Source organism: Eurosta solidaginis, chromosome 3, assembly GCF_040869045.1.
Source record: "Eurosta solidaginis isolate ZX-2024a chromosome 3, ASM4086904v1, whole genome shotgun sequence".
Taxonomy (NCBI): Eukaryota; Metazoa; Arthropoda; class Insecta; order Diptera; family Tephritidae; genus Eurosta; species Eurosta solidaginis.
Genome location: NC_090321.1, coordinates 205,006,471 through 205,023,211, shown reverse-complemented (window position 1 = coordinate 205,023,211; position 16,741 = coordinate 205,006,471). Strand labels below are relative to the sequence as shown.

The window sequence follows — 16,741 nt, the reverse complement described above, 5'->3', positions numbered from 1 at the left end:
GTTCAATATGGTAGTGCACAATATCTTTATAGTTGAACGAAACACAAAATGAACGTCATCTGAAGTACATACTTACATTCAATTAAATACACTTTTAATATGAATTATTAAGTGTGAAAATGTGAAATAGCTCAAATTTAATTTTATAAGTAAATATGTATATATATGTGTATTAATGCAAGAAAATTCCCCGTCCATGGTTATGAAACCATTTTTGATGTTAATATTAGTTATTAGCGTAAGCGTAAACGTGGTCTTTGTAAGTTGTATGGTATCTAGGGTATATATATGGAAAGCAAATGCAGGCGTATTGGTATATTGTAGGGAGTATTAGAGATAGGGGGGGGGGGGAGAGAGAGAGAGAGAGAGAGAAATAGCAAATGTAAGTGTAAGTTTTGTCATTACACTATAGGATAATGTAGGAACCAGGTACATGGTGGAGTTGATATTGTTATAAATAATAAATAAGTACGGAACAATGTTCTTTCAATGTTCAAAATATAATTGATTTTTATTCATGAACCGTATTCTTTTATACCAAATATTTCTAAATTACTAATGCATATTTACACTAATACTTACAAACTATATGTACATGAATTCATAATAAACATATGCTAAACTACAATACGAAATCACCCAACAACTCAAGTCAAACACGTCGCCTCCATATGAATTAAAAACTCTCAGCACATATACACTTGTTTTAAATGCAAGTACTTGAAGAGATGTATGCATTGCTGTTTTGATTAGAATAAATAACCACAGATAATGGCAAATATTAGAAATGGTTTAATTTTTATTACTGATAAAAAAGTGTTTACAAAAACAAATCACATGGTAAAGCATTCAAGTTTAAGTTGACATTTTTTTAGGATTTTGTTGGTTGTAACATCTTTCTTTAGCTCGATTTATATTAAACGAGACAAACCCCGCGGCTCCGCCTGTGTAGTATTTGATTATAGTGTTACCAAAAAAAATTTGAGTTCCGTCAGAAAAACAAAATAACCATCATCGTATGTCGAAATTTTTAAGAATGTAATTGAATAAAATTTTGTTCAAGTTTCGACACAAAAACATGCCTATGTTATTAGCAAGAACGCCTAGAATCACTATACTATCACTAAATTTCATGGCATTCCATGTTGTGGTTCGAAAGTTGTGAGCGCCCAAACGTACAGACATTGAATTTTATAGATATAAGACGATAAAGTGCAGACAAAGAAAAATAAATTAAAATTAAATAAAATTAAATTTTAAATAAAATAAAACGAGATAAAATAAAGTAAAAATAAATAACCTAAAAAAAAAAAATAAGGTAAAAAATAAAAAATATAAAATAAAATATAACTAAAACAAATAAAATGTAATAATATAAAATTAAATGAACTATAATAAATTAAACCAAAATGAAATAAAATGAGATAAAATAAAATAAAGCCAGATAAAACAAGATATAGTAAAGTAACTTATTTAAATAAAATTGAATAAAGTAAAAAAAAAAAATAATAATATACAATTTAATTAAATTATAAAAAAAGTTAAAATAAAACAAAAAATAGACATAACAAAATAAAATAAATAAAATAAAACAAGATATATTAAAATAAAATTTAATAAAATAAAAATAAAAAAACTAAAAAATAATAATGAAATTATAAAAAAATGAAAATGAAATAAAATAAAATAAAATAAAACATAATAAAATAAAATAAAATAAAATAAAATAAAATAATATAATATAAAATAAAATAATATAAAATAAATTAAAATAACATAAAGTAAAATAAAATAAAATAAAATAAAAAAATAAAAATTAATAAATAAAAATAAATAAAATAAATAAAATAAAATAAAATAAAATAAAATAAAATAAAATAGAAGGGAATAAAATTAAATAAACTTAAATGAAATGAAAATAATATAAACTAGAATAAAACAAAAAAAATTTAATTAAATAAAGCAAAATTTATTTAAATTAAATTAAATTAAATTAAGTTAAATTAAATTAAATTAAATTAAATTAACTTAAATTAAATTAAATTAGATTAAATTAAATTCAATTAAATTAAATTAAATTAAATTAAATTAAATTAAATTGAATTATTTTCAATCGACGAGTTATCCCTTTGTTTTCGATAAGCTTTGGATTTATCAACGAAAAATTAAAGATGTGTAAGCAAGATGTAATCGATTTGTAATTTGATTGTTAAACAAGTAGGGAAGGTTAAGTTCAGGTGTAACCGAATATTACTTACTCAGCTGAAAGCTATGGTGACAACATAAGGGAAAATAACCATTTAGGAAAATGAACCGAGGGAAACCCTGGAATGTGTTTGTATGACATGTGTATCAAATGAAAGGCATTAAAGAGTATTTTATGAAGGAGTGGGCCATAGTTCTATAGGTGGGCGCCAATTAGGGATATCGCCATAAAGGTGGATCAGGGTTGACTCTGGAATTTGTTTGTACGATATGGCTATCAGATGAAAGGTGTTAATGAGTATTTTGAAAGGGAGTGATCCTTAGTTCCATAGGTGGACGCCGTTTCGGGATATCGCCATAAAGGTGGACCAGGGGTGACTCTAGAATGTGTTTGTACGATATGTGTATTAAACTAAAGGTATTAATGAGGGTTTTAAAGGGAGTGGTTGTAGTTGTATAGGTGGTCGCCTTTTCGAGATATCGCCATGAAGGTGGACCAGAGGGGACCCTAGAATGCGTTTGTATAATATGGGTATCAAACGAAAGGTGTTAATGAGTATTTTAAAAGGGAGTGGGCCTTGGTTCTATAGGTGGACGCCTTTTAGAGATATCGCCATAAAGGTGGACCAGGGGTGACTCTCGAATTTGTTTGTACGATATGGGTATCAAACGAAAGGTGTTAATGAGTCTTTTTAAAGGGGAGTGGGCCTTCGTTCTATAGGTGGTCGCCTTTTCGAGATATCGCCATAAAGGTGAACCAGGCGTGACTGTAGAATATGTTTGTACGATATGGGTGTCAAAATAAAGGTATTAGATATTGAACAAAATGTGGACCAGGGTGACCCAGAACATCACCTGTTGGATACCGCTAATTTATTTATATATGTAATACCACGAACAATATTCCTGCCAAGATTTCAAGGGCTTTTGATTTCGCGATGCAGAACTTTTTCATTTTCATCTACTTAATATGGTAGGTGTCACACCCATTTAACAAAGTTTTTTCTAAAGTTATATTTTGCGTCAATAAACTAATCCAATTACCATGTTTCATCCCATTTTTCGTATTTGGTATAGAATTATGGCATTTTTTTCATTTTTCGTAATTTTCGATATCGAAAAAGTATGCGTGATCATAGTCGGATTTCGGCCATATTTTATACCAATTCAAAGTGAGTTCGAATAATTACGTGAACTGGGTTTAGTAAAGATATATCGATTTTTGCTCAAGTTATCCTGTTAAGGGCCGAGCGGAAGGACAGACGGCCGACTGTGTATAAAAACTGGGCATGGCTTCAACCGATTTCGCCCTTTTTCACAGAAGTAAGTTCTCGTCCTAGAATCTAAGCCCCTACCAAATTTCACGAGGATTGGTAAATTTTTGTTCGACTTATGGCATTAAAAGTATCCTAGACAAATTAAATGAAAAAGGGCGGAGCCACGCCTATTTTGAAAATTTCTTTTATTTTTGTATTTTGTTGCACCATATCATTTTTGGAGTTGAATGTTGACATAATTTACATATATACGGTAAGGTATTAAATTTTTTGTTAAAATTTTACTTAAAAAAAAAATTTTTTTTAAGTGGGCGTTGTCATTTTCCGATTTTGCTAATTTTTATCAAGCATACATATAGTAATAGGAGTAACGTTACTGCCGAATTTCATCATGATATCTTCAACGACTGCCAATTTACAGCTTGCAAAACTTCTAAATTACATTCTTTTAAGAGTGGGCGGTGCCACGCCCATTGTCCAAAATTTTACTAATTTTCAATTCTGCGTCATAAGGTCAACTCACCTACCCAGTTTCATTGCTTTATCCGTCTTTGGTAATGAATTATCTCACTTTTGTCTGTTTTTCCAAATTTTCGATATCAAAAAAGTGGGCGTGGTTATATTCCGACATCGGTCGTTTTAAATAGCGATCTGAGATGAGTGCTCAGGAACCTACATACCAAATTTCATCAAGATACCTCAAAATTTACTCAAGTTATCGTGTTAACGGGCGGACATGACTCAATCAAATTTTTTCTCGATTCTGATGATTTTGATATTTGGAAGTCTATATCTATCCCGATTCCTTTATACCTGTACAACCAACCGTTATCCAATCAAAGTTAATATACTTTGTGAGCTCTGCTGAACTGAGTATAAAAATTTTTATCGGAGTTTTATGGAAAAGTTATTGATTTTTTATCAAAAAGTTATCGATTACTTTCCGAAAAATTATCGATATGCTTTCAAAAAGATATCAGTTTGTTTTCTTAAAGTTATAGATTTGTTATCGCAGTGCAACTAATTTTCCATAGACGTGTTATCGAAAATTTTTGTTTCTGGTGAAGATATATCTGCTGTGGTTTAACTTCAACCCCTGAGCGAGCTCTAGTTAACTTAACAGCAGTTGTTTCCTAGACGTACACCTGTATGTTTACACATTGAACTCCACGATTAACTTGATACCGGCATTCAGATTTTTTCGTGTATAAATCTTTAGAAATTGGGAAAGTTCAAAAAAAGAAAAAAGGAAAGCAGGGAAAGGAAAGGATCAGTGAGAAGGGAAAACCGAAGCAAAAGCAGAAGCCGGAACGGAGCCGAATGGTTTGTTGCCAATTTGTTATCGGTGTGCTTACGCTTTGCTATCGATGAGGTGTATTTATCGGTTTCTTATTAAAAATTTGCTATAGATAACAAATGTAAATATTATTATTATTATTAGGCCTCGCCTAAATGTGTCGTGACATCGAAAGCTTCTGAGATGTCAATACATTTTTTTGACTCTGAAGCCGTTTCCATCCTTTTCCGTGAGGGTATGTATAGCCGTTTCTGTAGATTTTTCTCATTGATAGGCAAATTGTTTGCGATATAAGGTTGGTTTGTATAGGTTGACCTCCCTTGTATGCTAATCAAATTTGTTCTACATACCCTATGATAAACGAACTGAGGCTAATTAGTCGATACACTTAATGGTTTTCGAATTTGTTAATGCACTAATTCATCCGATTCGCTTTAAATAGTAAGATCAGGACTAAAATAAATGCGGTGGTATTGTTGACCGCCAAAAATGTACTCAATCAATCATGGGTTAAGTAGAAGTCCCACAAACCCCACTGTATAATATAGTAATCTGTGTCGATTTGTATGGACGAAAGTTAACCGTTGTAAAAGACTTTGGCGATAACAGTTTTTTGAAAAAAAATAAATAAAAATAATATTTTTGAGAATAGGGGAGTGTTTTGGTAGAAAAATTTACTCTTTCGTCATTTTTTTTTCGCAGGCTCGAAAATTATAATTTTGGGTTGCGCAGTGGAACTTTTTATACCTGAGCCCAAATCCTATCGAAAAATCAATGGCGCGATATCGGTTAATAAATCTAATATATAATGTATAATTATGTGGTATTATCGAATATACACATTCAGGGCTTAGGGTGTAGCTAGTTTGGAGAGCGAGAGCGATTGGGCATGGCTTATTAGTACACGGTGGACGAAATAAGTTAATCATCTTAGCAGCTAAGAATATCGGCACCACAACTGCTAAGCAGGGTTTAATTTTCAAGGATTTAATCTTCAGCGCAATAAATATTATTTCTTTTAACTGAAATCAGTAATATTCAAGCTTCAGTAGAGACTTTGTCGCAAAATATCCAAAATTGTTAAAATTTATGTACAAACATCTGCATTAACATGGCATTATGTCAAATACATGGATACATAAGCAATTAATTTTAACTATAGTAAACTGTAATATATCGATCATTACATAATTATAATCGCAGCTGTTAAAGCCATCCAATGTTAACATGTCACTTCTGCATTAATCGTAAAATAAGAGAAAATTAATTGCATTATAATTACAGGCGCAATAAAATCTGTACAAGAGCTGTAAAAGTTCCTCAAAATGTGAGGCGCGATAACCCCCGAAGAGATCTAAGGCCGAGCTTCTCTTACAATTTGTGTCGTGCTCCTCTTGATTTTCCCTACAAATTGGCCGGACGGGATCTACATGTTTTATGCCGACTCCGAACGGCATCTGCACGGCAGATGAATTTTCACTGAGAACTTTTCATGTCGGAAATACATCCGGAGCGCTTGCCAAACTACCGAGGGGCGACCCCGCTTAGAAAAATTTTCTTCTAATTGAAAAACCTTATTTCTAAAATGTTGATGTTGCTTTGCCCGGGGTGTGAACCCAGGGCATACGGTGTGGTAGGCGGAGCACGCTACCATCACACCACGGTGGCCGCCAGTGCCTCAAAATGCGTACATATAAATGCATATATCGACTTGTAACAATTAAACAAATTTATATTGATAATTAAAATCAATGCTCTGTTACATAAATACATACGCATGAGTACAAATACAAACGTAGCACATAAATGCGAAGCCAATAAATGCCAATGAATAACTGTTATTTGTAGCACTGAACGCTCTTGTGGTTTGTGCGCAATGCAGTGACGGTATGTATAAATGTTAGCGATGCCCATTTTCATGACCATTTGATTTTCGGGATTCCGTTATTGCAAATTGTAATAAGAAATTGATTATTTTTCGAAAATAAATCGATAACTTATCGATAGAAAATCAATAACGCTTTGATTACATATCGATATATAGTGTACAACTTTTCGATAATAAATCGTTAATTATGCGAAAACAAACCTATCTAACGAACATAACTGTACAAAATGTGCACTCATTTATAACCTTTGTTATATATTGCAAATCTATAACACTTCGATAACAAATCGATAACTCGTCTGTAACTGATGGAACACACACCCGGTTGCTCTTTGGTAAGGAGTGGTTAACACGTGTATAACTCGTCGATAACAAACCAATAAATCATTGCTTACAAACCATAATCACTTCGATAGCAAATTGATCACACTCCTTTCCTTGTCATAGTTTTCTGTCTGATTTCGCTCATAACAACTCTATCATATGCATACATTGCTTCCAAATTAAGCTGAATTGTAGTGACAACGCTTACGCTTACATTCTGTATTCCACCCATGCAGAATGTCAGTGAAAATGAATTCTGTAACCGTTTATCAGGTTGGTACTAATAGAACCGCCACCGGGTGCACATTAGCAATGGTCTAACATTGAAAATTTGTTCCATCACAACGTCATACTCATACATGCAAATTTATCCTGTGTATGCGTTCATATATCTGCGTATTCTCTTACAACTCGTAAACTCGCTCATTTTCAGTTTGGAATTAATATTTATATTAAAACAGAATGGAAACGTATAATTTCATTATTTTGAAGTGCAGTAACACAAGCTTAAACATTTAGCGAGTTATAAGGATTAATTGTGCACCTTTTGTATGTAGTGGGGATTACTTGACGACAGCGAGGAAATCGCTTGCAAAAAAATTACATTATTTAGTTTCAACATATCTAATTAACAATCAATCAGAACTTATTATGACAACTATTATTATGAGAAGGAAAAGAATGCAAGTGAAAAGTATGGAAAAAGGAAAGGAAATGAAAAAAGGACGCGAAAAGAACGGACAGATTAGAATTCAAAACCGAAGCAAACTGTTAGCGAAGTAAGCGCTTCGTCTCAGATGGGTTACGATTGTGTCATCAACTTCCTAAACGATGAGTAGTCGGTATTTTGTAAATTGGCGTGCTACCCACGAGATATAAACAAGTGATATAAGCTTCGAAGTTATCGATAATCTATCGAATTTTTGTATTGAAAGCAACAATCAAAATTTTAGAAATAAGGTTTTTCAATTAGAAGAAAATTTTTCTAAGCGGGGTCGCCCCTCGGCAGTGTTTGGCAAGCGCTCCGGGTGTATTTTTGCCATGAAAAGCTCTCAGTGAAAACTCATCTGCCTTGCAGATGCCGTTCGGAGTCGGCATAAAAACACGTAGATCCCGTCCGGCCAATTTGTAGGGAAAATCAAGAGGAGCACGACGAAAAGTGGAAGATAAGCTCGGCCTTAGATCTCTTCGGAGGTTACCGCGCCTTACATTTATTTTTATTTTAATCAATTTATTATCAAAACTTTATTGTTTATTTATAGAAAAATGTATCGATTTGTTACGAAAAGTTAAAGATTTGTTATCGAAGTGAAACCATAACGTTATCGGCGTTCAAAGCATTTGTTATAAGCAAGTAACCAAATTATTGTTGAGTTCTTATACAAAAGTCATAGAGCATTTACAGGAAAATTATCGATAAATTATCAAAAAATATTCAATTTCTTATCTAAAATATATATTCTTTCCATCGAAAAAATCGAGTTTTAAGAAACAAGCTCTAAACTTTCTAAGGAAAAGTTTATTATTTGTTATCAGTGTGTTGTCGGTTTGTTACTAACGGCTCATCGGTTTGTGATAAAACAGATACCCGTAAAACTTCAACATAAAATCGATGACACACCTATACCACATCGATAGCAAGCCATCAACACGTAGCAACTAAGTACTTGATGCCTTCGGAAGAAATGTGAAAAGTGGTCGAATAGAAATGATTCAGCTGCTGCAAGTGTTAATATTAAATGTTTGTAATTTTGTAGGGACCTGCGCTGTCCTGCCTTTTCAGTGGTTTTAGGTTAAATTAGGTTGAACTGGCCGATCCACCAGAACCTTGTATAGACTAAACGAGTCCGTAGTGTTACTAGAAGTTTGTTTTAGCGATCAAACTGAAAAACCCTGTCAAAAACCAGGACCAATGTTATAAAATAACTCCGTCCTCTTGGCAAATACTAGAAGCTTTCTAGGACTTAAACCACTACCTGCTTCTAGATCTGACAGCTGTAAAGCTGGTATCCAGTCAGAATACCGCTCATGAGTGTACAGTCCTCTCTTTCACTGATTTGACCTGTAATCCAAATTAAAGGAAACTTGAAGTTCTGGACCATACTAATATTAGGTCGCGTAGCATTGCGACTGTACGTGGAGGCTTTAAATGTCTTTTATGAACCTTTCAGGTTTTTTATCACGAAGGGGCTAAGAATCGCAGGGAATGTGAACCGGTGTTTCATACTCCAGCTCACAAAAATGACAGATTCGTTCATCAGACAAATTTAACTTACTAAGGTGATATCGTAGACTACAGCGTCCCGTATACTAACCAGTGACAGTTCGTACGCTCTCTCTGCTTTATTTTTTATTTATCTATAAAAGCTTTGACAATGTTAATTAACATATATACAACCTAAAAAACATGCACCGCTAGCATCAGAGACTATCAGCTGTCTCTCTGCTTTATTTAATGAGTTTGGCTGACCCCATTAGAAAAATTTTCTTTTATTGAAGAAACTTGTTTCTAATAATTTGATGTTGCTTTGTCCAGGGCGGATCTTCCGTGTGGTAGGCGGAGCACGCTACCATCACAACACGGCGGCCGATTGGAAGTATTTGTGTAAAATTGTAATGCACTGAAGGCTGCCCAGCTATCTGATGTAATGACGATACTCCTTGAGGATATGGCCCTTCGTAGACCTTTTCTACTGGTGCTGAACTATAAGCTTGCTTAGAACAATACTTTGTAGTAAAATTGCTGTTGTACAGTTTTCTCAAAAGATTTATACAATTATTTTTTAAATCAATAAATGATTTAATTTAAATCATGCATTTTTGGGAGTCTTACGTAACTCCATAAGCACTAAAAACATGAAAGGCTCAATTTTAGTTGAAATAAATGTACGTTGAGCCAACAGGCCGATAATATAATTATTTTGTGCGTATTGTGAGGACGGAAGTTGCTTTATTAAACTGCTTATTTGATTTTTGTACCCAGTTGTCGGAGTTAACAGGAATTTAGGTCAGATGCTGTTCCATCTCCTAATAGCAGATAACGATCCTAGAGACAGCTTACTAGTTTATGACCCTCCTTAGGATTGTATTTCCTTCAACATATTCTATACTATATTGGAAGAAAGTCACAATCACCATACATAAATGGGTCAGCAGAAGGATAAATCTGTTAAAAACCACGCCCACTTTAATACAACTACATGTTTCAAATAGCAAACATTTTTTACAGGAAAGTTTTGCAATGTAAGTATGTGTCTTTATTTACTCTAGTGAGCTATTTGCACCCGCAACTGAGTATATAGTGAAGAGTTCTACGCGTTCATTAAATAATTCCCCGTTGGAAATTTTTACGCTTTTATCGAACCTTTCAAGTTTGTTTGGATTCTGTAGCTGATGTTGCTTTTTTTACTCGATTTTCATTTTCAAATGCTTTGGCGCATTAATAAATATTTTAATAAATTAATTAGTCTTACAACATATGGTTGAATTTGCATACGCATATCTATCCTGTACTAATGAACAGACATAATGAACAATTACACTGTTCAACAGCTGCATTTCATATTAATGCTTTAAATCACCACGAATTCTTCCTAAAGCTCTTTTGCATGTTTTTCCCCCGGATATCAAAAAGTGGCTTAGTGTTGATGCAACATGTTACCATAGATTTAGTTCTATTGACCAGACATAACTACCATACTCTTACACTGTACAACAGAGCGCTTAGTGCAGGGGCTGAATCTGTTATTCCTTTTATAATATAAGTCCTTGCAAAAATATTAACTTTGGACTTTAAATATATTTGGATCAAGATAAAAATTATTTGCGGATTTTTATTTTTTGAGTCCGATAGAACTAGTTAAACTCGGACTTTTAAAAATAAACGTCCCGAAATAAAAGTTAAATAAAAAAAAAAAATTTATATCGGAAAAGCCGTTTCTTTGTTATCAAGCTGGACTTTTATTTCGGCCTTATAAAATAAAAGCCTTGATTTAACTTTTATTTCAGGACTTTTATTTTTAAAAGTCCGAGTGTAACTAGGTCTATCGGACTAAAAAAATAAAAATACAGATTTAACTTTTATATGTGGACTTTTATGGAAAAAGTTCGAAAAATAAAAAGGATGCATGATTCGGCACTATATTGCTATAGGGATACCTGGGAACTCAAACATTTTCATCTAGGACAATTTCTTGACCAGGACTTTTTCGACTCCGAAAAAAAAATAATTATTATTTTCCGTCCCTGGCTTAGTGTTAATACTTAAATTTACCACTATCTCTCTTTCACTTCCAGGTGTTAAAAATTTATCAAGCATTTCTGCTAATGAGGAAAAAAATACGGAACCACCAATTTCCCTAACGCTCCACTACAGACCTCTCGCACATTTTTTTGTTACAGATATAATTTATAGCAAAATTGTCGGAGGGACTTTTCCGTAATTTTTTCGCCCAGAACTAGTTTTTAGCTACATGTTGCATCAACATGTAGAATGTAACAATGAATTGATAAACTTTTTATAAGGAACAAATGTATCTTATTACATTGGATTTTGAACATGTCGACAGAAGAGTCGTTATGACCTTTATCCCGTAGGTGTAAGTAATAAAGGAGTCGAACATTTCGTAATATAAGAATATTCAGCAAAAATGTTAAGTTGAATAAAAAAATTTTTATTTTGTTGCAGAGTGTAACCATTATATAAATAATGTATTGACAAAGTTTGCCAGTGTGTATATCTGGCCAGTCGGTTTGTATGTTTCTATGAATGTATATGCATGTTTAAAGAGACACTTTCACTTATGAAGTCAGAAATGACTAATAAAACAAAACATTCTGTCAACATAAAAGAATGTTTGACTAAACAAATGGGGCACGCAAAAGAATTAAAAGGAATTTGCTAAATAAAAGGCTTCACCACTTTTTATATGTACCATGTTTACAATCGATATATTTCGCCCATAACAAATCGATAACATTTTAATCGCAAATCGATAAATTTCCGAAAACCATAAATCAATAACTTTTCAATAAATTCTCAATAGCTTCTCGATAATAAGTAAATAAAAAAACACGACAGCAGATCTGTAACTTTTCGTAAACCACCCGATTGACTTACCGATAACACGCCGAAAACAAATTGTTATTATTTCGATAAAAAATCAAAATTTTTTTTATTACCGATCGTTAACAAATCGATAAGTTTTTAAAAACAATCGATAGCTTTTCGATAACAAAGGAACAGAACCTACGCCAATATATTTTATGCCTACTTCGAACAGTATCGGCAACACAGAAGACTTTTCTCTGAGATGCCCTTAATGGCAGAAATATTCTCGAAGTGTTTGCCAACCATAGCTGAGGGGCAACTAGCTTACAAAATTTCGATTTTAATTTAAACACATTTTTCTAAATGTTTAATACAACTCCGCATCGGAATTGAAGGTAGTGGCTAGGCGAAGCACCTTTCCACCACACTACTTGCCAATGAAATACAGCCATATCCCGCTAATAACAAACCGATAACTCATCGAAAAAATACCGTTAATACTGCGACATAGTCCCTTTTATTCAACGTCTTTCATCTTTTCCCTTCTTTTCCTTTCTTTTCCTTTCCTTTCCTTCACTTTTCTTTCCTTTCCAGTTCGGCTCATGCTTTGGTTTTGTCCTCTAGTCGTAGTAGGCGGAGCACGCTACCATCACACCACGGCGGACCATTGAGCACTGCATAGAGAAATGTGACTCATACGCCATGGCTGCTTTTTCCGTAGCAGATATATGAGCAAATCTGTATGAATAGTGGCTAGTAAATTAATACGCATAGATACGACTTGCTTCGAGTTTGGAAAAACAAGCCTGCAGCATACAAATTGATATCCCACACCTCTTATTGAATTGAGAACGTCAATCGAATAGTATCTAGTAGGCTTATGGTACTGGTGGCTGCTTATTTTTTCTTAATACCTTGATAGAGAAAAAAATTATCAATTTGTAAAAAACCAACTTAACTGACTATTTTGCAGGATTCCGGCATAACGAAAATGTATATTTAATATCTGATTATAGCTAAAATCTTTTAAACTTCATGGAAGTCTAAAAATCGTTAAGTTGATTTCCAAGGACTACCCTAAAATACACACATTTATGTAGAAATTATCGCAAATGAATGTGTCTGTTTATTCACGCTTGAGTGGACTTTTGCCGACATTTATATCGATTGCTCATTGACAGCACATTATTGATACAATGTTTTTTTTTTTTTTTTTTTGTTGTAATTAACGATTGATCAAAAGATCCCATAAACACCGTTGCAGTGCAGGTGTATTGCTGTATATACAATTACATATAGTTCATAAATAAGTAACAGTTTATTGAATCATAATTGAACTATTTTTGTTTTTTTCCTTCATTAATGAATAAATACGATAAAGAAAAAAAAAAACGGTTCATAATGAAAAATGGAATTACCTCTGGCTCGTTTTTATGAGTTATTTAATTGAGTTACGCTGTTAATTTGCTCGTTATAGATACTGTAACGAATTTTGGGAAATCTTATTTTGCACCTCCTGCTGTCGTTTGAATCACTGAACTTTCGAATAAATAACTCAAATATTCAGCGTGGCAATATTTCCTTTATTAAGACTACTTTAGGAGTAGTACAATTACGGTACTCGCGTACTTCCCTAAAGCGTGTTAAAATCAAACTGATTGATTATAGCTTCCATCGCCCTGATTTTATACTCTCAGTTAGTCTCCTTCACCTATTTTCCCTAAGCACTAGACTTTTCACGAACATGTGTTCTGGAATAGCTGTATCTCATACTTGGTTATTTAGCTATATATATATATACATGTGTATGTGTGAGCTGATGATAACGTGAATTGTGGTTGTTTCTATTTCTACTTTGCTCTTATCTGCTGGCTACATATCGTTAGCTTAATGTGAAAATGTTCTAAGTCACTTTTTACGAATTTTACAGGAGGCGAAAAAAACTTAATAATTTTCCAAATAACCTTTTTTGTCAAAACTGTGAATGAGGATACCTTAGTTGCAATACTTTTGAGTGTAGAAGCTTTGAAAAAGATAAATAAAAATCATGTATGCTAACCCAGCTTTTGTCGGATGGTGCGCAGACAATAATTTATTTTTAAATTCAAACAAATGCCGTGTTGTGTCTTCTTCCAAAAAGGCTAAATGCTAAATCTCTTGATCGTTCCCAAGAGAGAGTAAAGACTTGGGTGAGTGTAATTTTTTACCCCAAACTCTCTTTTTCTAATAACATTGACTTCGTTGTTTCAAAATTGGTGCAATGGTTGGGTTCAGTAGACGTAACACCAGTGACTTTAAGGACGCTATGACGTTGAAGGCACTCTATATATACTTGGTCAAACGTGGTCTTGAATATTGCTAAATAATATGGAATCCTTTCTATGAATCTAACTCCTATAAAATTGAGAAAGTTCAAAAAATGTTTACAAAAATTGTTTAACGTATTCTTCACTGGCCAGACGGCCTCCAATCGTATACCAGCAGTCACAAATTGCTTGGCCTGCAGGCTTTGCATGACAGAAGACCTTTTGTCTCACTCATGCTTACCCATAATGTAATAAACTTTAGCACGAATTGCTCTGATTTATCTACTTTGTTCATTCCATATATTCCACTGCGTGATCTTTGGCATAATAGATTATTTATCGAAATAACTCATAAAACGAATTATGTTATGAATGAACCTATAACTAGGACTATACATCTGGCAAATCGATTCAGTAATGTTCTTAATTTTAATAACAGCTTATATAAGTTTAAGCTTGAATTGTTTTCTATTTTTAACTAGTCTGTAAGAAAGCACCCAAGGTCCTCATGGAACTAGGGGGTGGGAAGGGCGGGATGGCCTTAAAGGTTTAATGTGATCATATAAATCGTTTCCGAGATGGTCGAGCTAGTAGTATTTTAATAGTGCTTTGTTACCGGAACGTACCGGATCTATATCCGGCAAAGGGCTCCAAAGCCTTCGGGGAGTGTCTTTATCGTTAATACAACAACAGCAACAAAGCATGTACATTTAGACTGAATGAATTAAATAAATAAATAAAAATGCGCGCACAAAGAAATGGTTAGTTATTCAGATTGATATTATTGACAGGTTGACTTAGCACATTTTTTTTAACAGCTGATGAGTTAGCACATTTACATATCATTGCCCACAGCACGTAAAAATGAAAAATTAAAATTTTTTTTTTTTTGATCGATGTATTTTGAATTCAGTTTTAAAACTGCATTAAAATACAATTTTTCAAAAAAATTGACTTAGCACATTTTCAGATTAAGCTAACGATATGTATGTGTGTGTGAAATAATCTATTCACTTCAAACTGCTGATTATGTGTGAGAAATATCCTCGTTGCCTTCTATGTATGTGTGTAAATGGCTTACTGTCGCTGCGTTTATTTACTAACCGCATAGTGATGGTAGAAATGCTAATACTCGCAACAATATGTTTAAATATACGGGAAAGCCCTTTGTCAGACAGCTTCGTGGAGAATGAAGCGGGAGATTCATTTATATTTAGAAAAAATGACTGCCGTGCAATAAGCAGTTCGATAGCCTACCTAGACAAAAGTATTACATTGCGCTTCAAAGAGAAATTATGGTTACTCTTCTTTAAGAAACGAACATGTATATTGATTATATAGATTGCATGTTGGTAATCTCAGCCCTTTTTGTTTTTTTTTTTTTTTTGGTAGCATCATCACCGTTAATGGGTGCTCGGTTATTATAGCCGTTGCTATCCCTTGGAAGCAAGGGAGATTAAATCGTCTATATTTCTGGACTGCATGTTCGCTAAGGCTCGTCACTCACACAGAAAATTACTGACTGTCTCCTCACAAACGTCCCCTGTACAGATGGTTTGCTTGTCGTTAAAAGGAATTCCCATGCTTTCCCTTCATATCTTTTTCCTAGACATATTCAGTAGAAACTCTGTTCTTCTGTGGTTATGATCAGGCCTTGTTTGCTTCTTGATTTTGCAAGTATACGTAGAGTACCAATTGTAAATTGTGGTTTTCTTGGAACTAGTCAGAATGTTACAAGTGAGTTAGATGGATGCAAGGTTTGCTGTTTCGTAGAGCGCCCTCTTACGTTTACGACGGTCTTAAAGAACGTGTTTGGTGAATATAGGGCGTAGAACGCTGCTTGGCTGTCCGTGTATATGCATATCTCCTAATCGCTGAAATGATTCTCAAACAGAAGACTCTCTTAATTTGTTGGCTGAGCTTGTAGCTAAAAGGCATAGTAGAAATCCAATGACAGCTTTATATTTGATATTTCCGTTGGACTTGACCTATGTGCTCCTGTTACTCCAACGCATGCTGCCTGTTATATTTTGTTTAGTTTCTTAATGTTTTCTTTACTTTTTCATTGCTGGTCAATACACCGTTGCGTACAGATGTATCATAAGCTTTGGCCTTAGGCTTCAGTTCCTGCTTACTGTTCTCTTATAAGAGTACTATGCGATGTACCCCTTCACCCCATGCACCCCTATCAATATTGACTTTACGGTTTACCTTGTTATCTTTTTCAACGCTCAGGTATATGGCGCTTGTTGGGAGAGGGAGTTCAGTCCCATTTTGTAGAGGCAGTAGTGTTAGTAATTGTGAAGTAATTTGGTTCTGTTACCAAGGAGTATTAGTTCTGTCTTGGGAGGGCTGATACTAGAGCCGCTTGCTGCAGCCCAGGTATGTAAACTG

The 16,741-nt window shown here is 33.6% G+C and overlaps 1 protein-coding gene across 24 annotated transcripts in view; it reads left to right on the top strand.

Moving 5' to 3' along the window:
* Window positions 1–16,741, top strand: part of LOC137244961 (cyclic nucleotide-gated channel alpha-3) — a 978,574-nt gene that overhangs the window by 924,765 nt on the left and 37,068 nt on the right. The gene's annotated exons all lie outside the window — the stretch shown is intronic.